The 22,031-nt window shown below is 40.1% G+C and overlaps 1 non-coding gene across 1 annotated transcript; it reads left to right on the top strand.

The window, feature by feature from the left end:
• Nucleotides 1–1,268: 1,268 nt before the first annotated feature.
• LOC122793822 lies at nt 1,269–1,375 on the top strand. The gene has a single exon (XR_006363550.1). It is a non-coding gene; the product is annotated as a U6 spliceosomal RNA (small nuclear RNA).
• The last annotated feature ends 20,656 nt before the right edge of the window (nt 1,376–22,031 follow it).

Here is a 22,031-nt window from a genome sequence, read left to right as displayed (position 1 = left end):
TGTCCTGCTGATTCTCCAAAGTACTTTAGAATGTCCCTCACAAACATACACAATTAGAAATGCATCAAACACTGAAAGATTCTTTAAACATTTTATTCATACAGGGAAATACTCAACATTTTAAAATGTATTTACATTTTCACAAGTAGACATGCTGGCATACCATAGAAGTTAATCCAGAATATACACAAATCTCCTTCCAGAAATGCTAACACAGATGACAGTGTTTTCAGTTTATTCACACTGGGTCTGTGTATTTTTTTAAATCCATGTAAGTAGAAACTTCAGCATAATACAGGATACAGTAACCTGAAATGAAGTTTAATTTCTCTGCAGAGACTTAAGAAAGGAAGGAAAACATTTCTGTTATGTTATGTTTATAATGAAGTCATTATCCACATAAACTCTTGTTGCCAACCTGTAAGACTGTTCCCTTCCTCCACAAAATAGAAAAAAAACTTCCTCCCTTAGCTGGCATGTTTGTGGTTTATGCAAGGTTAGTCTCAGCTGCTTTATCAGCTTCAAATTAGAAATATTTATTTTATGTGCTTTATTTTAATAGCAACATAAAGTATAGCCCATGTCCTGTAGGATTTTCTCATACTCTCAACAATCCTTTCCCTCAGTTTGTTCTGGTACTGTTGTAAATCTCAAGTTGTGCTTTGGTGACCTCTCCTTTAGTTCACATTGTTTCTGTACCATCTGTTCACATTTCAATTGCTGTCATAGCATTTTTTGTTCATTTCTGTTTAGGCAGTTTGCATGCCAGTTATTTCTTCTGAACACCTGCTTCGAGCATCTTCTATTTCCTTCAGTTTTCTGTCAATGTTCACTACATATTCCAAAAGGGAACCCCCTACCTTGAAACTATCAGAGTACATTTGGAGAAACTTTTCCTCTACGATTACTGAAGAGTTTTCTTCTTCAGCTGTCATCAACTTTTCCACTTCTATTCTACCACAGTACATTCAGTCTCTAATTGGGTTTTCACACTTACTCTTTTACTTCTGCTTCTCTTCTTTGTTAACCTTTTAAGTGTCAGAAATACTTCAGATACTAATTTCTGTTAACAATTTATAATAGTTTGCAGGCTCTTATTATAAACTGTTTTCTGCCCAGTGCATTGTTTTTATCTGCTTACACCACTGTCACTATCTTGGAATCGCTAATGCAAAATTAAAAACTGCCAGATATTACCGTTTTGATAAGCCCAAGCCCAACTGCTGTTTTTTATTAAATGCACTACAAAGTCAATGTTTACTTTTATTTTACTTAACTTTAGCAGCACATATACTAAAACTGGAATGATACAGAGAAGATTAGCATGGCCCCTGTGCAAGGATGACATGAAACTCATGAAGAGTTCCATATTTTTATGGGCATCACAGTGTTGCAGCAGTTATCATTGTTGCCACACACAGCAAGAGGTTCCCCGGTTTGATTCTCAGGTGGGATGCCTTCTGTGTGGAGTCTGCTTGTCGACCCTGTGTTTGAGTGGGTTTCCTCCAAGTGCTTCAGATTCCTCCCACCTTCCAAAGACATGCAACAGGTGGATTGGACACACTAAATTGGCCCTAGGCACGAGTGTGTAGTATGCTGAACTACTGCTGCAGGGCTAGCCACTCAGCAGTGTAAACCTTGGCTCTAGATGATTGTCAGTATTGAAGTGACACCCTTACCCATGTGCAAAAATGGGAAAAGGGGTTGAGGATGGATGGATGGATGGCATTAAAAAGTACATTTTTACTCATACAACTACATATTCTCTGCTTCTCTACATGTATAATTTATAAACCAGTTCCATATTCATTCTTCTCAGCATCTGGACATTAAACCACCTCTGGCTTTTAAAACTCATAGCAGAAGGTCATCTTATTTTTAGACAAAAAAATTATTGATGTAGTAGACACCATAACAATATATGTACTCAAACTTAATTTCATAAAAAAATCAATAAGTATAATAGGAACAAGGCTGAATCTATGCTTAAATCATAGTAGTTGATAAACATGGATGTCAGTTCTTTTAATAATATCATTTCCATTTTAACATCTTTGCTGAATTATCACTTAAGACATACACAAACATATATTTATATAAAGGAACACAAAGCATGTTAACGTGTTCACAGTTACAAAAATCATACATCACATATATATTTTTACATGGGTTGGTACTAGGCTATTGGTCCTAGGGCCTGTACAAGTCTGGCCATAACAATTCCCTGGCTATTTCTTCCCACAATATTTACTTATCAATCCAACATTATATAAACTGATCAATTCCTGCCTTTCCTTGAACCTCACAACTTCTCCAAAACATTATTCTGCATGTATTGTTCTCACACTTTCCATTCTTTTCTATGTAATTTGTGTCTACCCTTTTGTAAAGATCCCACATCCAGTACTTGTATCACTTTTTTAACACCATTTTTGAATTATCACTTGTGACACAGGCAAACTTACAGTTATATAAAAGTAATTAAACCATATTAATAAGTTTACATTTGCAACTTTGCAAGCATTATATATCATATACATTATTATATATCATATAATCTAAGCAACATTATATAAATTATTCAGTGACTGTCTTTTCTTAAACCTCATCCCTCCTCCAAACCATTTTTCTGCAAGAATTGTTCCTAAAATTTCCATTTTTTAAAACAAGGAACATCTTTATTAAATTATCACTTATGACATGGGCAACCATACATTTATATATATGAAAACAAAATATACTGACATATGTTTAGTTGTGAACATTATACATCACTTATAATCTATCCAATCATTGTCAAGCATTACATAGCTCATTCAAATCCTCCCTTATTTTAAACATCATTCCTCCTCCAAAACATTATATTGCATGTACACTTCCCATGATTCCCATTTTTTTCTATATCATTTGCTCCTACCCTTTTCTAAAGATCCTATTTCCAGTTGTTTTATGTCTGTTACTATATTCACTACTTCTAGTACAGTTGGTTTAGACTTTGATTTCCATTTTCTAGTAATATTTTTTTTTTTGGCAGCCATAATTAGACTCAGCAAGGCTTTACTATGTCTGGGCAACTCTGATTCTGTATCTTGGATAAAAAAAATATTTCCTAAGTTATACCAATTTGCTCACCTAGTATTTCTGACAGAGTAGTGTGCAGCAAATTTTTAAAGCCTGCCAACTCATTGCACTCCCAAAAAATATGTTCCCAATTACCTCCTTCTTCCCCAACACACTTCCAATATTTGCTATTTACTTGAGGAAAAATTCTACATGGGGTAGAAAAATACCCGTATAAATACTTCCAAGCAAAGAAACTATATGTTCTAGACTTTGTTGCATATTTGGGAGTCATACATATATCCCCACCACCAGTTCTTGTATCTCTGTTACAATATTCACTACTTAAAATATTGTTGGTTTAGACTTTGCCCTTTTCTAGTAATTGCTTTTTAGGCATTTACCAGAATTAAACTTAACAAGACCTTAATATTGTCTAGACAATACAGATCCTGTATCCCAGCTAAAAAAAAATAATTTCCTTAGTTACACCAATTTGCTCACCCAATATTTCTGACAGATTACTCTGTAAGGAATTTTTAAAGTCTGCCAGCTCCTTACACTCCCAAAACATATGTTGCCAGCTACCTCTTTCTTCCCATCATACCTGCAACATTTGCCACCTACTCAAGGAAAAAAATCATTTGGAGTCTGCTTGGTGTATAAAATACCTATGCAAAGACTTCTAAGCAAGAATTCTAAATCTTCTATGTTTTGTTGCATATTTGGGAGCCATACATGTCTCCCCATTATTTCCTTGTGAATTACTTATCCAATCTCTCTGCCCAGTCATTTCTAGCCTTGTCTGATTGATTCCTATAATTATTGTGCAATATTTTATATGCCCTACTAATTATCCCTGTTTAACAGCAGCTTCTGTTCTATACTCAACTAAAAACTCTACCAGAGCAGGTGTTTCACTTAGGGTTCTTTTATCCCTTTATCTTTGCCTGTACTTGGATATCAGTCCCTGATTGGGAAGGCAGTCTATAGACTGCAGTCCAAATATCTTCTTTGCCTCTTCTCACTCCATTACCTTTCACTCTCTACTTATTTGCTCCCAGTACCTTGGTTCCTTTATCAATTTTCACCAGAAAATCCAGGCCCCTCTTGTCTATTACCCCTAATTGGAGTCATTACTATTGGCAGAATGTCCTTTCTCCAGTCTCGTGCTGGCTTAGTTCTTAGAATACTTTCTGCTACTTTATAAATATAAAATTATGTAAAGCTGTTGTTATTCTCCTTACAGACCATCATTTCTATTTTTATTCCTTCATTTCCTCTTAAGGAAATTTGATGCCAACATGAAACAGTTTTTATACTAATTTGTCTCAGCAACTGTAATGCTCTGTCATTCTGTATAACATTCAGAAAAAAAAAAACTCTCATTGTAAAATTGTAAAGCAATCTGGTTGTAGTTGAAGTATATAACTTGCAGGTAGCGATATTTTACCCATTTGAAAATGCATTATGAATTACTAATGCATATTGGTTACCACAGTTTGCAACAGGGAAGGTTTCTATAAAGGTTCCCACAACCCCTCTATATGGGAGCCCTTTGTAATTCAAGTTATTCTTCCTTTAAGTTGGGTTGAAAACAGAACAAAATGCTTGTATTTTCCTGACACAAACTAATATAGAGCAGGTAGAATTTTATGTATCAGACTGAACTGTCTAGCCAACCAGAAGTTAAAGCTAGAATTTTCCAATTAGCATAAAAAGATAATACCTTGGTCTTCTTTCTGCTTTTCCCGGTTAGGGGTTGCCACAGCGGAACTCCGGTCCACTAATGATTGGCAGTTGATTTTTACGTACTGGCTTGCCAGGCCTGACGCACAACCTTCAACAAAGGTATTATTTGGCCAAAACTGCATGATAGAATTATATAAAGTAAAACTGGTTTTCCCTCATAGAAATGGCATGTATGTGATTTGGTAAAACTGCTTTTATCATAGTAGCAACATGTATTGGTAAAACTGCTGTCTCTCATAGTGAGTGTGATATTTTTAGGAGTAGCATAAAAATACAGAGCCTGCAAATGGGAAAAAATAACAAGAATGTGTTTGCATGACAATGTATTTCTAAATGATTAGCTTAACAGAATGTGCTTGTCTGGAACAAAAAAGTATTATACTTCTGAATATTTTTGTAACAAATGGCATTAACAACAGAGGCTTGTTGAAATATCCTAAAAGGTTGAATGTACACAGATATTCAAGCTAAAGGCAAATGGCTAATAGCAGAAAACGTTACAAATTATCCTATCAATGAAAGAACATTTTGGTATGCTGAGAAAGTACAGTTTTGTACCTACCATAAATGTAGATGTCCGAACAGGATAGCATCTGCAGTCATAACAAATGGGTTGTCCTGTCGCCAGGCAGCCCTTCGGTCGGCCGGATTCCAAAGTCTGGGTCCGGCTTCGGCTGATGTCGCATTTCACCCGACGTCATCTCTGCTGGTCTTCGGGTATAAAAGCATCAGCCGACGCCATTTTCCTCAGTGTTTCTTGCCCCAGATGCCAGTTGCCCTCTAGGAAAGCTAAATTTTGGATAAATGTCAATGTTTCCAAAATAGTAGAAGGCAAACACAAAAAATAAGCATGTATATACATATATACAAACAAATACACCATAAGAGACTCCCCCCCCAGCTAGCTATTAGGAGGGTAAATACCCTAGGAGTACCACAGAGGGGAAGGAGGGTGGGTAATCCTGACTGCAGATGCTATCCTGTTCGGACATCTACATTTATGGTAGGTACAAAACTGTACTATGTCCTTCAAGGATGCATCTGCAGTCATAACAAATGGGTAGAATACCATAGCCAAACTAGGGGAGGAGGAAGAAGAATTATGGTGTAGTTAGGATCCCTTGCAATACAGCAGTGGCAAACCCTGCTCGGGATCTAGAGTATAGAGGTAAATTATAATGCTTGGCAAATGTATGCACGGAGGTCCAAGTAGCCGCCTCAATAATGTCCTTGGTTGCCACTCCTCGTAAGAAAGCTGTGGTAGTGGCTGTAGCCCTTGTAGAATGAGGTCTTATGTTCTGTGGAACTGGTTTTCCATGGTAGGAGTATCAGAATCTTATGCAATTTCCTATCCATTTGGAAATTGTCTGTTTGGAAAATTGCTTTTCCTTCCCTTCCTGTTGCATAGGCTACTAAAAGCTGGTCAGTTTTTCTGTTACTTTTGGTTCTGTCCAGGTAGTAGCGTAACTGTCTATGTACATCCAAGGTATGCAGCAGCCTTTCCCCCCTGTTCTGTGGATTGGGAAAGAAGGTAAGTAGGTGGATTGCCTGGTTTAAAGACACTCTGGGTATCACCTTGGGCATAAAAGTAGGATTAGTTCTCATGGACACTCTATCTTGATGGAAGATTAGGAAGGGTTGTACTGCCATTAAGGCCTGTAGTTCCGAAACCCTCCTTGCTGAAGTAATTGCCAGTAGGAAAGCAGTTTTTCATGATAGGTGTTGAAGATCTGCTGTTGCTGCTGGTTCAAATGGAGGGAGTGTCAATTTTTCTAGCACAAAGTTCAAGTCCCATGCTGGTAATGGTGGTTTCCTAGGAGGTTTTACATTCTTGATCCCTCTGAGGAATTGCCTGAGTAGAGGATGCGAAAAGACAGGTGGATCTCCAGGATGTTAGCAATATCTATGTTCGAGACATCTTTTCCTCTTTCAGTACTCCAAATGACAAACCTTTTCCTTTTTCCTGCATAGTTCCTTCTTGTTGAAGGTCTGTGGGCTTCAAGGATAATGTCTTTAACCCTTTGGGATAAGTCTGGGTTAGTAGCTGTTATGTGATGTTCCAGGCAGTCAGTTGCAAGGTTTTTAGGTTTGGGTGCATGATGTTGTAGTTGTTCTGAGTTAACATCAAAGGCATCAGGGGTATTGGCCACATTCTCCCCTGAGACATGCTCCTCAGCAAAGGATACCAGTGTTGTCTTGGCCAATTCGGAGCTATCAGAATTATCCTTGGACATTCCTCTTTGATTTTCAGTAGAACCTTGTGCATCAAAGGCAGAGGTGGAAATGCATATGCTGTCAGGCCTTTCCAACTGAAGGATAGAGAGTCCACCTTCCATGCTAGTGGGTGGCATGTCCTTGTGCAGAATTTTTTGAGCTGGTGATTGAGTGGGGATGCGAATAGGTCTATTTGTGGCATTCCCCATTTCTTTGTGATGGCCTTGAAGATGTCCGGGTGTAGCATCCATTCGTGAGCATCCGAGGTGGTTCTGCTTAACATGTCTGCTAGGGTGTTTTCTTTTCCCGGCACAAATATTGCCTGTAACTGGATGTTGTAGCTCAGAGCCATATTCCAAAGGTCCAGAGTCATTCTGCATGGGGGGTATGAATGAGTGCCTCCCTGTTTGTTGATGTACCACATAACTGTGGTGTTGTCTGTCCTTATCATTAAATGGCCTTCTTTGAGGAATGGTTTGAATTTCTGGATTGCTAGTTTTACTGCCAGCAATTCTTTTTGGTTTATGTGCAGGGGCAGCTGGTCTGGAGTCCACAATCCTTGTATGCACTTGTCCAACATGTGCGCCCCCCCAGCCTAGGTCTGAGGCGTCCGTTGTGATGGTTTGGTTTGCTTGAAAGTTGTGGAAGGGCAAGCCTGGGTTTGACTGGCATGCTTGAGCCCACCATAGGAACTCTTGTTTCAGGCATGGGATTAGTGGGATTTCGGTTTCTAAGCTGTGCCTGTGTTGAGACCATAAATTCTTTAGGTACCACTGTAGTTTTCTCATATGCAGTCTGGCATGAGGGACCAGGATTATGCATGATGCCATGAAGCCCAAGGCCTGCAGTACTTTTCTTGCTGTTAGTTTGTGCTGCTTTGTTAATGCCAAGAAGTAAAGAGGGAGTTGTGCTTGTTTTTCTGCAGTTAGGAATGCCATTTGTTTTACTGTGTCCAATTCCGCACCCAAGAATGTTCTTGTCTGGGATGGTATCAGTCTTGACATTTTTAAATTGACTGTGTATCCCAGGGCTTGTAGTAAGCAAATGACTCTTAGTAAATCTGTTGTCAGCTTGCTTTTGTTGTCCGCTTGTAACAGGCAGTCGTTCAGGTATGGATAAATTTGGATTCCCTGTAGCCTGCAATGAGCGATTACTGATGCCAGGCATTTTGTGAATACTCTGGGCGCAGTAGATAAGCCAAAGGGCAATGCTGAGAATTGATAATGCTCTGATCCTGCAAGAAATCTGAGGTATCTTCTGCAATTTGGTCGTATGGGGACGTGCAGGTATGCCTCCTTGAGATCTAGAGTTACCAGCCAACACTCCTTGCCCAGCATGGGAAGAAGTTGCTGTAGGGTCAGCATTTTGAATTTTGGTACAATGATGTATGTGTTTAAGACGGACAGGTCGAGAATAGGTCTCCAACTTTTCTCTTTTCTTGGTACTAGGAAGAATCTGGAATAGAATCCTTTGCCCTGTTGTGTTAATGGTACTCTTTCCACAGCTCTCATCTTTGTTAATTGAGCTATCTGCTTTAGAGTTTCTGTTTTTTGATTTGGAGGTAGGTTTGGCATTCCTCTTTTTACTGGTAAGGTGTGGAAGTTGAACCTGTAGCCTTGGTCTATGGTTTGCAAAATCCACTTGTATTTTGTGATATAGTGCCAATTTTTCGAAAATAAGGCTAACTTTCCGCCTAAAGGTGCTGCTATTTGCTCCCTGGTAGGCGGTGTCAGAGTCAAGTCACTGTGATTGTCCTGTTGCAGTGGCAGTGGTTGTGTCTGTGGCTCTCTGGTTATTGCCTTGCCACTGGCGTCCTCTATAGGCACCTCCTCTGGATTGATTTCTGCCTCTAGAGCATCTATTCCTGCCTCTCTGAGATTTTGAGGAGTCTGGAAAGGACCAATTTTTGGCTGGCCAGTTCCTGCTAAACCTTGGGGGCTGAACCTGTAAGAAATCCTTAACTGTTTGTACAGATTTTGCCTTCTCTTCCATTTTCTTCATTACTTGCTGAGCAGGAGAACCAAATAGACTGGCCTTATCCATAGGAGCATCTAACAGCTTTGCTTTAACATGATCCGGTAAGACCTGTTCTTTCAACCATGCATGCCTTCTTATCACTGTGCCAGTCATGGCTGATCTAAATGAAGCCTCCAGTGCATCATAGCCACATTTTAAAGAATGGTTACTAACCTGCTGAATGTTATTCACCATTTCTAAAACATATTTCTTATCTAAGGAGTCATCAGAGGACAGCTTCTTAGTTAACTGATCAAGCATAAACTCTTGGTATTGGATCATGAGAAACTGACAGTTTAAAGCTCTAGCTGAGAGAGTAGCAGAGGTGTAAACTTTTTTCCCCCATCTCTCTAAGGACCTGGATTCCCTTTCAGAAGGAGAGGGTTTTTGCTGAGGTCGGCTACTGCCTTAGGCCCCTGGGATATAGTCTCAGGATCTGCAAGTGGGGCCTTGAATAGGTGGTGATGAGTGTCTGGCACCCTGTAAAATCTATCTGGTTTGGCAGGGGCTGGAGGTAAAGTATCAGGAGCAGTGCAAACATCATTAAATGCATCATCCACAACAGGCAGAACTGGAGGTATAGCTAAGGGCCTATGTTGTGGTAAGTGCAGAAAGGTCCTAAGCCTTTTTCTTGAATCTGAGAAATCTTGTCCCTGCCATTGGAATTGTTCTCTCATGGCATGTAAGGTTTCCCCAAAGGAAAATTCCTCTGGTGGGGAGGCAGATGGAATGGATTCTTCAGCATCGGAATCTTCATAAGTAGAAAAAGGAGCCTCTGGCTGATCTGTAATGTCTGAGTCATCCGAAGAATCATCAGAGGACACTGGCTCGGGGGGCTCTGCTCTAGGTCTCTTTTCTGGAGGCTGAGAGGCCCTGTCTGGGTGAGATTGGGATCCCCTAATTAAGGAGATTAAATCCTCTGCCAGAGTAAGCATTTGTGAACTAGAAGTAGGCCTATGTGAGTGGGTCTTAACAGGCACTGATTTAACAGTTTTGGCTGCTTTAGCCCTGGCAAAGGCCTTTATAGACATGGCTGCAGGAGGCCTAGCAGCACCACGTGCTGGGGTAGAGACATCCAAAGGGATGGTGTCTGATAATTCACTAGGAACCACAGTAGTAGGCAAAACTTCAGAGGCCGATTCAACTAAGGTAGCAGGAGCCTCAGTAGTAGTCATGGATTCGGCTGAAGATTGACCCGTTTTCTCGGTTTCGGTCGAAACTGAGACACTCGCGGCTTGCTTAACCGTGGTTTCGGCCGAAACCGCGGACCGTGAGTGTCGGTCTTTTTCTTTGCGTTAACAATTTGGGTAGTCGGAGGATCCGACGGCATAATGTACGCAAAATCTGAGCCGAAAAACTGTTCAGCAAACTCCGACCGACGCCTAAGCGTTCGTCGGTTGAAGGAAGCACAGGCTGAACAGGCTGCTACGTTGTGGTCTGGGCCTAAACAAGGTAGGCAGTAAGAGTGGAAATCTTTATGAGGTATTTGTTTCCCACAAGTTAAACAGTTATTTACTTTTTCTGACATCGGCTGAGGCAAGAAAGAGTCCCCAACGGGGTACTTAGCTTTTTAGAAGTCTTTGAAGTAGTATTCGGTAGTAGTAATCTCTGGATCTGACCGACCGGCACTTGCGAACAGCTTCTGCTTCGGCGCCACGCGCAAGAAAGACTGAGGAAAATGGCGCCGGCTGATGCTTTTATACCGAAGACCAGCAGAGATGACGCCGGGTGAAATGCGACATCAGCCGAAGCCGGACCCAGACTTTGGAATCCGGCCGACCGAAGGGCTGCCTGGCGACAGGACAACCCATTTGTTATGACTGCAGATGCATCCTTGAAGGACATCTGGTTTTCTCTGAATAAGCATGGCTACCACAGCAGAAAACTTTGCGGACTAGCCTACCAATGAAAGAACATTTGTGAACGAATATTTTGGCTTGCTGAAGGAATTGGTTTTCTCTGGATTGAGACAAGGATGCAGGCAAAGAGGGCTTCAATAGAGGAAAAGAAAGTTTTTCACCAAGGACAAAGGTTTCAACCTACAAAAGTCATTGTAAAGACTTTTGGTGGACAGTTTAGTAATTTGAGTCAGCTGAGGAAGTGCAGTGTGTCTGCCAGTTATGTCTGTGTTATAAAAATGTAATTAATCTCACAGTAGTGCTTGGTCAGCTGGTTTCAATAAATCTGTCATTATTACGAATATATACAGCTGTAAAGTCTGTACGCCTGCCTGCTGTTAATTTCAATTTAACACTGCACACAGATTAAATACTTTGTATTCTTTAATGACCCAGTAATAACAGCTTGTCTTCATCCACATTTAGGACTCAACTTAGCCAAAATAACATAAATGTTCTCTTTCATTTAAACATGCATCAGATCATGTGGGAAAAATCTAGTTAATCTGGGGAGTTTGCTAAATTGCAGTTACAGATAGGTTCAAAACTGTATTTGCACATTGCCTCAACCCCTTTTAAGGTGACTGTTTTAATCATCTTGCCTATTGCTACATTTCCCAGCATGTATATATTTATAAACTTATAAAAAATACTAGAACTGATGACACTTATGATGTTACTAGCATTGATGCCTACTTTTTTCTTAGTTAAAATGCCTTACAAAATATTGTTACATCACAGACGTTTGACTGGAACCATATATTCTACTTCCTAAGTCAGCAAATGTGACACACATGAAAGTAATATATGACCATTTTTTGAGTGCATTCAGTACCAGTTTTGCTTTTGATGGACATGCACAAAATTCCAAAAATAATGTCTATTTTTATCTATATAATCAAACATTTTCACTCTTTAAAATACAATTAAATATCCATCTTGCAATGTTTGCCTTGTCATTAATAACTCTCTGCATTTCTTGCTAATTAATACTGTCTTACAATGAAATCTAAATCAAAACAGCATATTTTACAATGTCTCTAAACGCATCTTACTTTGGGTACAAAAGCATCAGAAAGCACTTTGCTCATTTGCATAATCTCGTACAAATTACTGAATTTATCAAGCTACAATACTTCATATAGCTGCTTTAATGAATAATTAAGATGGTCATGCCCCTCTCCCACCACACAACATACAGTAACATTTTAATCTTTAAAAAAAAAATAAAAACAGTTTACCTAATGTGAAGTTTTGTTTGTGGCGAGAAGGGAAGATACTTGCATAACAGATTTCAGCACCTCGGTCAAATAGTCTCTCATGCTATATGAAGTTATTCTTGGACATTCATTTATTGTACTCTGATTTAAACTTTATACTATACTCAGCATCTTTTAAATACCACAAAATGTAACTTTTTTAAGGATCACAATTAAAACAATATAGAAACCAATATACTGTATTTCATAATTACATGTTCATCTCTTAAGACTAATTCATAAATATAGAAATAACTTCCTATTGGTAACCATTGCACTATTCAAACAGTTAAGTCCATTAGAAGGTTGATCTATTTATGCACAATCAAATTGGTCTTGCTCCGAACTCTCATTCTTACAACATAACTTTTATTCCATAGAAAATGTTTTCACTAATTATATTCTACTGTTGTTATTCAACAGGTAAATATGACATTAGCATACAAGTTTCCATGAATGAGTGTCTGATAAGTGTACTTGTTTTATGACTCAGATTCACATATGTTTTTATAACTCTGTTTCATGCATTATTTTAACACTGGAGCTTTTATCCCTTGGCATCAACTGAAAGGGTTTTTTTATGACTTTGTTTCATGTATTTTAACACTGGAGCTTTTATCCCTGGGCATCAATTAAAAAGGGGTTCAATACCTAGTCAGATTTTCATGGTAAACAAAAACAAATAATTGTTGAAGACCTACAGTACAACACTGTTGTTGCCTTACTCAGGGCCGGTGTTAGCATTTTGGGGGCCCCCAGCAAATCTCAGGTTTGGGGCACCCTAGGCACTTCAGTCAAACTATCACCCTGTCACTGCCACCCCTCAGAAGCAGTCTTTTAGTTCATGCTGCATCTGTGCAATAACTGAGACCTGGTTCAAGGCTCCAGAGAGCACCCCTGCAACACCAGGCTACAACTCTTACCACACTTTTCGGCCACCAAATCAGGACCGAAGCACTAAAGGTGGAGGAGTGTCCATATTCACCAAGGATATTCACACCTCCAAGCTCGTTGCCCAACACAATGCATCGGAAATTCTACAGGTGCAACTAACACTAGGTAAGACTGCAATCCAAATTGTAGCTTGCTACAGATCCCCCACCATGCCCCAAGATTTTCACTACACCTTTCTAAACATACTGGAAAATATTAAGATGCAACTAAACACCGTAATACTGGGTGATTTCACATACCCTGCCATTAATTGGAAAACTACTTGGGTACCAACACCTTTGCCCAACGGTTCTTGGAATTCATAAATTCCAATGCCCTGGATCAACTAATCCATAGTCCCACCAGGGGCTCAAATATCCTAGACCTGGTCATTACCAACATGGGAGATTGATGCTCCACACCAGTGCTCCCTGACCATAAGCTAATCACCCTTGATGTCCACATCCTACCACCCAAGTAGGGAAACCTCCATAAAAAAACATCTCCAAAGCCAACTTCATGCTACTCAGTTAAAATGCGACAAACTTCATGACACCCATGCAGACAGGAACTGAAAGTTTGACTGCTGAATCTTACACTTAGGCACTGTACAAGCACATCCACTCATGCATGAATCATGCCATTCCAAATAGAACCAAGATGGTCTCCTCCAAAAAAAGGAACCCAATCTGGTAGTTCCCCCTGCCATAAACAAACTGTACAATAGATGGAAAAAACTGATGCAGAAAAGAAGAAATTCCCAGGATGCAAAAAAACCTCCCTTACCAGCCTCAGTAAGAAGCTGAGATCCCCTCATAAAATCCTCCAAAGCTAGTTACGAAAATAAAATTGCCAAAGATTCCAAGGACAACCACAAGGCATTCTACAGTTATGTCAAGAATCTAAATGGCAATGCTCAGTTTTGTTCTGAGCTACAACAGAATGGCATTAAATATACTGATTCCAAGGATATTGCCAATATCCTGGCAGATCAATTCAGTGCCAACTTCACCCCCCTTTTACCCCCTAAAGGGCCCATCTCAATACCAAATGATTGCCAAATTCTGATAATCACGGCCACACAGGTAAAAAAAATGCACTCTCCAAAGCTAAGAATACAGCATCCATGGGACCAGACAACATCCCGGACTGTGTATTACATGAACTACAAAATGAACTGGCACCTCACCTAAATGTCACGTTTTATCACTGCCTCACCTCAGGCTTTGTGCCCAATGAGTGGCACACAGCTACAGTTATCCCACTCCACAAGGGGGGATCCACCTTGGATCCCGGGAACAATCATCCCATCAGTCTGACAAGCCTGATCTGCAAAGCCATGGAACTTGTAAACAAAGACATTGGCAACCTTCAAACACTGGACCCCACCCAGCTTGGTTTCGTAAAAGGCCGATCTTGTCTCCTCAACCTGAATGACTTCTTCGAATCAGTCTCCAGAGCAGTGGATGAGGGTAAGCTGGTCCACACAGCCTATCTGGACCTCGCCAAGGCCTTCGACACCATCCCCCAGTCTGGAATCATAGATAAACTTACTAAGTTGGGCATTAATCCCTATGTCACTCGATGGGTTGCCAACTGGCTTACTGACAGAACCCACACTGTAAAAGTAGCCGACTCAAACTCCAGCTCCAGCTCCAGACAAGTGACAAGCGGAATACATCAGGGTTCAGTCCTGGGACCGCTCTTGTTTGGCATCTACTTCTCTGAAGTATAGGCCAACACTAAGGGACTCTGGCTAACAAAGTTTGCTGATGACTGCAAACTGGGAGCCATTATTGAATCCGCAAATGATGTGGATATTCTACAAAAGGCCCTTACAGAAACAGATGCTTGGTGCCAGAGCCATGGGCTCAAGCTCAATGCTAAGAAATGTATAGCTATCCCCTTTGGGAAAAAACATGTACCCATGAATTACCACAAGTGGCAGTACACTAAACACTGAAAGTGTGATAAGGGACTTAGGGAGACAGGTGGACAGTGGTCTCACCTTCAATAACCACATAGCCACAACAGTCAGGAAATCCTTCTATGTGGCACACCTCATCACTAAGGGCTTTTCATCCAGAAAAAAGGAGGTCATTGTCCCGCTGTACTCATCCTTCATTAGACCCACTATAGGAGTAGAGCTCCCCATTTGATAAGACATTTGCAACAACTGGAAAGGCCACAGAAATACCTCACTAAAAGAATCACAGGCCTAAAGCAGATGCCCTGTGCTGACTGTCTAAAAAACTCCAGCTATACTCTGTTGCATATCACTTACTCAGAGGCAATCTCTGCTTAACATGTACAAGGCCATGTCAAGCCCAGTGCTGTTGGACATGGTACACTTAAAGAAATCCCAATCCCTCAGAGCCACACGCTCCAGGGATCTAAACCTGGTCATCACAATGAACAAAACATGCTGGGGGGATATGTTCCTGAACCATAGACTGCCCATACATGTCAAGCTGTGGCTGCGCACCTCTTTGGCCCTCTTCAAAAGTACAATATCCAAACAGAAGAGGCTCACCACGACCACGTAATAAAATAAAACAATTTAATACTGCAGTAAAAGTAAGCGCTTTCACGTTTCAACAACGCTTCTTCAGACTTTAACAAACTGTGGTGAGCCTCTTCTGTTTGGATATTACATTTTCTTGGCTCTGCAGAGGCTTTTTATCCAGTACTGCTTTGTTTGATTTGCCTCTTCAAAAGTAACCTTGACGACTGGATGGGAGATAGGAAATTCACCCCGGGGATCATGTCAATCGCCCTGCTAAACAGGGGACCAGGGAAGTAAGTATTCTGTGAAGAAATAGCCAGGGAATTGTTATGGCTAGGCTTGTATAGGCCCTATAGCCTAGTGCCAACCTATGAACAAAGATCCCCCCTAAGAAACAAAATATATTCATGTTGCAACATACATACCATGAAATACATAATTTATATTTATGGGTTTGTTATACCTCTCCACCTCCAAGTGCAATAAATATGTGCAAAGCTAAATATAATGAAGGTCACAGACCCAAAATATGGCACTTATGAATTTAGAAAGTAGTAGGGTAATAAGCTTTGCATTAGCATTTATTTACTGAGAGATATGAAGTCCAAGACTGAAATGTATATGTTTTAGTGATTTCAACCCTCAATAATTTGCCGCAAAACCACAAATGTTTGTGACGAACAGACCAAATATACGAGGCATATATATGGGCATTCTGCCAAAATCTGGAAAGTTGAAAGGTGTAGTATTTGCTTAGTTTGTGTAGGACTTAGAACACTGACTCCGCTTTTGACAAGTTTCAAATATTAGTCCAAGGGAGAGCAATCTTTTTGGGTCTTTTAACTTTGCCTTGTCCCCTTCTCCACACAAAATAAACTTGGCTGCCCGTACCGTACACTGTTTAATCTCCAACTTGCTCTACGCAACGTCTCTCGTGTCCTTGGTTTTGGCTCATATTTTCGCTCCAACCTTCTTAAACTCCCTGACACTTTCAGAAAAAAAAGGGGGTGGACTGTAATCATCAAATAAAGTCATTCACTACAGTTAGAGTTATTTTACTTCAAAAATGCGTATTAATGCATGCACTCTAATTCTGTCAACGTTCTAAGTCAATGATACTAACATTTAAAAACTATCTCTGACTGGCTCCTGACGCTATCTACACATGCTAAACAAAACATCTCACATCCAGTTGGTACAGCAAACTGCTAAATCCTGCTTTCCTACCTTAAACCTTTTATTTACCAGTTCAACCTCCTTATCCAGTGACAGGTTGGACATTATTACATGGATATTTATGAAGTATTTTTAAAGGTTTTAACATTTTTCATGGTGTTGTTGAGGTAACGATTTTAAGTATAAAAAAAAAAAAAAAAAAAAAAAAAGTTCTTTTCCTGGCTGCTGCAGCCAATCAGGTCCTGTGCTTACAGGCACGAAAAAAAAAAAAAGAGGAGGAAAACAGTTTGCAGTCACGCGGTGATGTTACTGAGCCATGTGGACGTCCGAAAGGTGCTTTGTTGAGCAAAGAGAGGAGGGGACAGAGAAACTCGCAGCTGCTGCATGGGGGCCCTCGTTTGCTGGGATGTAATTGGGGGCTCCCCGCGTCCGTGGGTGCCTAACGCCGGCTATGACCTTACTGCCCTGTATTTGATCTTAAAATGTCTTAACCTTGGATTACAATGTGGTACATAAATAAGACAAAACACTATGAACCAAAGAAATGCATACAAACGTCATGCTTGTACATTTCAACCACTTACCCATGGAGTGGTATTCTATTCAGTTTGGGTTAGGCGCATATACATTAACTCAATCATATTTAAATTATTTTCTTGAACATTTTGCCCTCACTGCCTGCTGATAATAAGACCATCTTCTGAGTCATCTGGCTTATTCGTTTCCCATACACCAAAATGTAATTTAAGCAGCCCATCAGGGATTATCTGCTTTCATGGAGCCCTAACCCCACTGTGCATGCCAAGTAAGATGCCCAAGGTTCACTGCAAGTGTGTGTCACCTGCTTCTACAAATGATATAACCACTCAAGACAGCCTTGCCCCCTTAAAATTAGTACTCCTGAGGGGTCTCCAGTCTCCAATATGGATTCAACCACAGGAATGTGCACCCTAGCTATTCTTTCCCATACTTTCTCAGGGGATGAAAGTCAGTTAAGTCATGCTACTTCTCTTTTTCCTACATGTAAGCTCTCATCTGGGTCATATTTGGTTCATTACTCCTTTATGTCAACAAAAATTGCTTACATCTTTAAATTACTAAGTATTTTAGCTTTTCTTAAAGGAACTACATTTTTGAAACATTGAAAAACTAAGACAAGTCATCACACTTTTAAAGAACACTCCTTTGTACCTTTGCCAACATGGAATACTCTAAGCAGTCTCAGTGACCTGTTTAATCCTTCTATAAATGAACACAACAGCTTCAATTTTCTTAATTTATTCATCTGTTACAAACAGAAAATTAATTATCTCCCCTGTTATGTACATATATTTAAGATATGCATACCATAGTCATTTGACAGACAAGCAGATTTATACTTTGTCTTCTAGTATCAGACTCAATAAAAGTTAAATACTCAACACACGTATAAAGTCATTAGTCCAAAATTTTTACTTTGAAGTGGTCATAAAAGCATAGTTCACTGTTAAAGTTCAAATGCCAGTCTATTGCTTATTTCTTTCAGAAACTGGAATTTCACTTTGATTTTACCCCCTAATAAAAGTCTCATTTCAGGAATGACAAATTGTACTTATTGGCATTTTCAAAAAATATAAAGTAGGCAGTTTTCTTCATCTCACATGAACTCTTGTCTCATTACAGACTACTTGCAAGAATGTATTTTTCTTGACTCTCTCTTCTTGTGCACATTCTAGCTGCAAAGTCTGGCTTCATAAAATAATCAAGTTACAAAAGAATAAGCAACATTTTGATGCTGCATCATTGGACAACATTATTAAAACCTGTACATTATGTATTTCTGCTCCGTTTTATACTAAAGCCATGTCAGTCTATAGCTCATTCGTTTCAAACTCCAGATGTATAAAAGCAAAAGGAAAAACAGGATTTTTAGTTATTTGACCTATTTCCTTAAATCAACTCAAAAGGATATGCACCTCTGGAGCCAGAAGGTGGCAGTGTGTTGTTCAAATGATGGGCAACTCCTTAACTCTTGTTCTTCCCAAGAATTGTAACTATGCTATCACTTCTTGGGACTCACAGTCTAATCATATTTTGTTTATACTTGGGTTTTCTGTTTAAAAAAAAAAACAGGATTGTTGAGACTCAACCGAAGATCTGAAGAATGCATACACTTTGGGTGGTATTCATAGTAATTAGGAGAATGTGTTAAGGCTAGCTATGCCATTCATACATTTCTGTAGCACAGGCATGATTCATAGAGGTAATTTATGTTAAGACATAAAGGCCATGAATAATCTTAAGCAAATGAAGTCATAATGAGAACTGATATAAAAGATCACTTGCTAGTGAGTCCTGCCAATTTGCAGTTCATAGAATTCCATGCATTTCCACACTGTCTATAGATTGTTTATAAAAGGTGGGCTTGCACCTTCTCTATCTACTTTGCTGTCACTTGTTGATAGTCTTGATATTTCCTGGTGAGAGCTGCTTGTCTTGGCTGAGTCAAAAACACCTGCAACCAGTGTTGCTCACTGGCTAAAACAGAAATATAAGTAGAGAACAATTCATTATAATTTTGAGAATGGACAAGAATATTGCAAAGGTCTTAATGAGTATGTATATCTCTCACCATGCTTGGTAATGCATGTTTGTGCCACATGTAAACATTCAAGGGTACTGAGAGGTAATTTTAGGCCACTAGTCCTGCAAAAAGGGAACAGGTGGTAACCTATCTTTCTGTCAAGTACCAATACTTAAGCATCCCTGCTTTGGGGGCTTTACCGTTATTTTTTAGGCTTTTTTCAGCTAGCCTAGGTCAACTGGTGCCTAGGCAAACAACTCCTCCACCCCCCAACCACCACCCTGGTGCCCCCCCCCACTACTGCAAATAAATAACCAAATAAAAACTGGAAAACTGCCCCTACACCCTGGCGCCCTGCCTGATGTTTGCCACATACCATATTGTTGAGAATCCCCATACCAAAGTAAAAGAATAGAAAAAAAAACTGAATCAATACTCCTGTAAAAAGGTATCAATTAATCAATGTTCACCGCTTGGTCACCAAGCCCCAAATCAAACCTGATACCAAATCATGCATTTCTCAGCAACTGCTCAAGACACTGACCTGCAAATAACCTACTCTCAGTTAATTAGAAGAAGTTCAGTTAATTCTTAGAAGGGGAAGTTTTACAACCCGGTGCGTCCATCGTGTCACCGTCAGCTGCATAACATTTTAGTTTTCTACAAACATTTACACAACAACTTCAATAGCTACATTCCACAACTGTAAAAATGTACATGTGTATGTGCAAAGTGTACAGTGCATCACAGATGCAGATGTATGAACTGCACATCAGCTCAGATAAATGCATTTACCTTTGCTCACTTCCTCAACCTAAGTTCACCGGTGCTCAGACCTCTCTAAACCTAGTTCCTCTCTCCCAAGATAGAGATGGCTGGGGATGCAGGGCCCTCCTATCCCTGTGGATACAGAAGTATGTATAACCCTCACAATACTTGACACAGTGACCTTCCAGAAGCAGAATAGGAACATGTTGGGTATCTCATATGCCTCAGCATCAAGGATACTTGGCAGTTCCTGGATGTACTCCCAATATGTGTTGATTAGTACATCTATTTCCCAGTATCAGCTCAGAATGTGTACACCATTATGGGGCGGCATATTTCCTTGAGGCATTTGGTGGGATAGATTGCACCCATGCTGCAATTAGGGCCCCATCTAGTCCATGGGTGCAGCAGTACTGCAATTAGTATTGTCGGTCTATTAATTGCCAGGTAGTGTGGGATGCATGGGTTTTCATCACCAATATCTCTGAACAGTATCCTGGCAGTGTACAATTCGGTAAAATGTATTGCTGAATACTAATCCATTTTTTCTTTGTTTTGTCCTCACATCCTTTTCTCTCTCTCTCTCTCTCTCTTTTTTCTTTCAGGTGATGTTATATATATCCATTACAGCCATGACTCAAAACACCAATGAGAAATACAAGTAGTACTGCTGAAGACAATTACAACACAGCCCTGTCCCAGACCTGTATTGTCATTGAAAGGGTCTTTAGTCCCTTGGCAAGTCAATTTAGGTGCCTGGATGAGTCTGGAGGTGCACTTCAGTATGACCCAGCTACTGCAAGCAGGATGTTTTCTGCATGTTGCATTCTGCAGAAGATGATCATGGACTGGTTTGGAGGTGAAGTGACCTAGGCTCACTCTGTCTCTGCAGCTCCCATTTCTACTACAAATATGAGAAATAATGACCATCTGGCAGCAGTAGTAGTAAGACCCCATGCAGCAGGCTCATTCAATGCATACAGCTGCACAGGTAAAGAGGCGGCGTATAGTTCACATATAGCAATCTCTCCTTTAAAAAACACATTGCCAAAGTGGTTAGAAAGACCTTCTACATAGCCCATCTCATCACAAAGGGTTTCACATCTAGATCAAGAGGTAATGTGCTTTATTCATCCCTCATCAGGCCCATCATAGAATACAATGCCCCTTTTGGGATGTACCTTACCCGACACCTGCAGCAATTAGAAAGACCCCAAAAGTATCTCACCAAGAGGATCAAGGGTCTCAAACAGATGCCATATGCTGCTCGGTTAAAAAAACTCCAGCTCTACTCAGTTGCATACTGCCTACTTCGAGGCGATCTATGCCTGACATAAAAAGTTATGTCAAATCCAGAATTAATGGACATGCTCCACCTCAGTAAATCTAAATCCCTTAGAGCCACACGAGGGACTTGAACCTCAGCACAGAAATAAATAGAACTTGCTGGAGGGACAGGTTCATAACCCAGAGGCTCCTTAGCTCTGAAATAGAATTCCAGTTCATGTGAGGCAGAGCACCTCACTGAATCTCTTCAAGAAGAATCTCGATAGGTGGATGGGGGATCGTAGGTTTGTCCCAGGAATTACTCCCGTGTCACTATTAGACAGAGGCACAGTAAACTAAACCTTAAAAAGGGCACAGTATACTCAAATCAAGGGGTGGCGTAAGCCATACAGAATCGGGCTAGGCTTATAATTGCCCCAGGGCAAATAGCCTAGTATGAACCTATGAACCTATGCAAAAGTCATCTCTAAGTGCTTACAGACACCTGTCTAGTGAGGTAGTAAGATATTATACAAAGAATAATCAAATTTTGTTTAGCAAAATACATTCTTACTGTGGTGGTGTGCTTAAGTGCGCACACAATGATTCTCCTGAAATAG

Source organism: Protopterus annectens, chromosome 2.part0 (genome assembly GCF_019279795.1).
Source record: "Protopterus annectens isolate FY-2018-M chromosome 2.part0, PAN1.0, whole genome shotgun sequence".
Taxonomy (NCBI): Eukaryota; Metazoa; Chordata; order Ceratodontiformes; family Protopteridae; genus Protopterus; species Protopterus annectens.
This window is presented reverse-complemented; position numbering and strand designations above follow the sequence as displayed.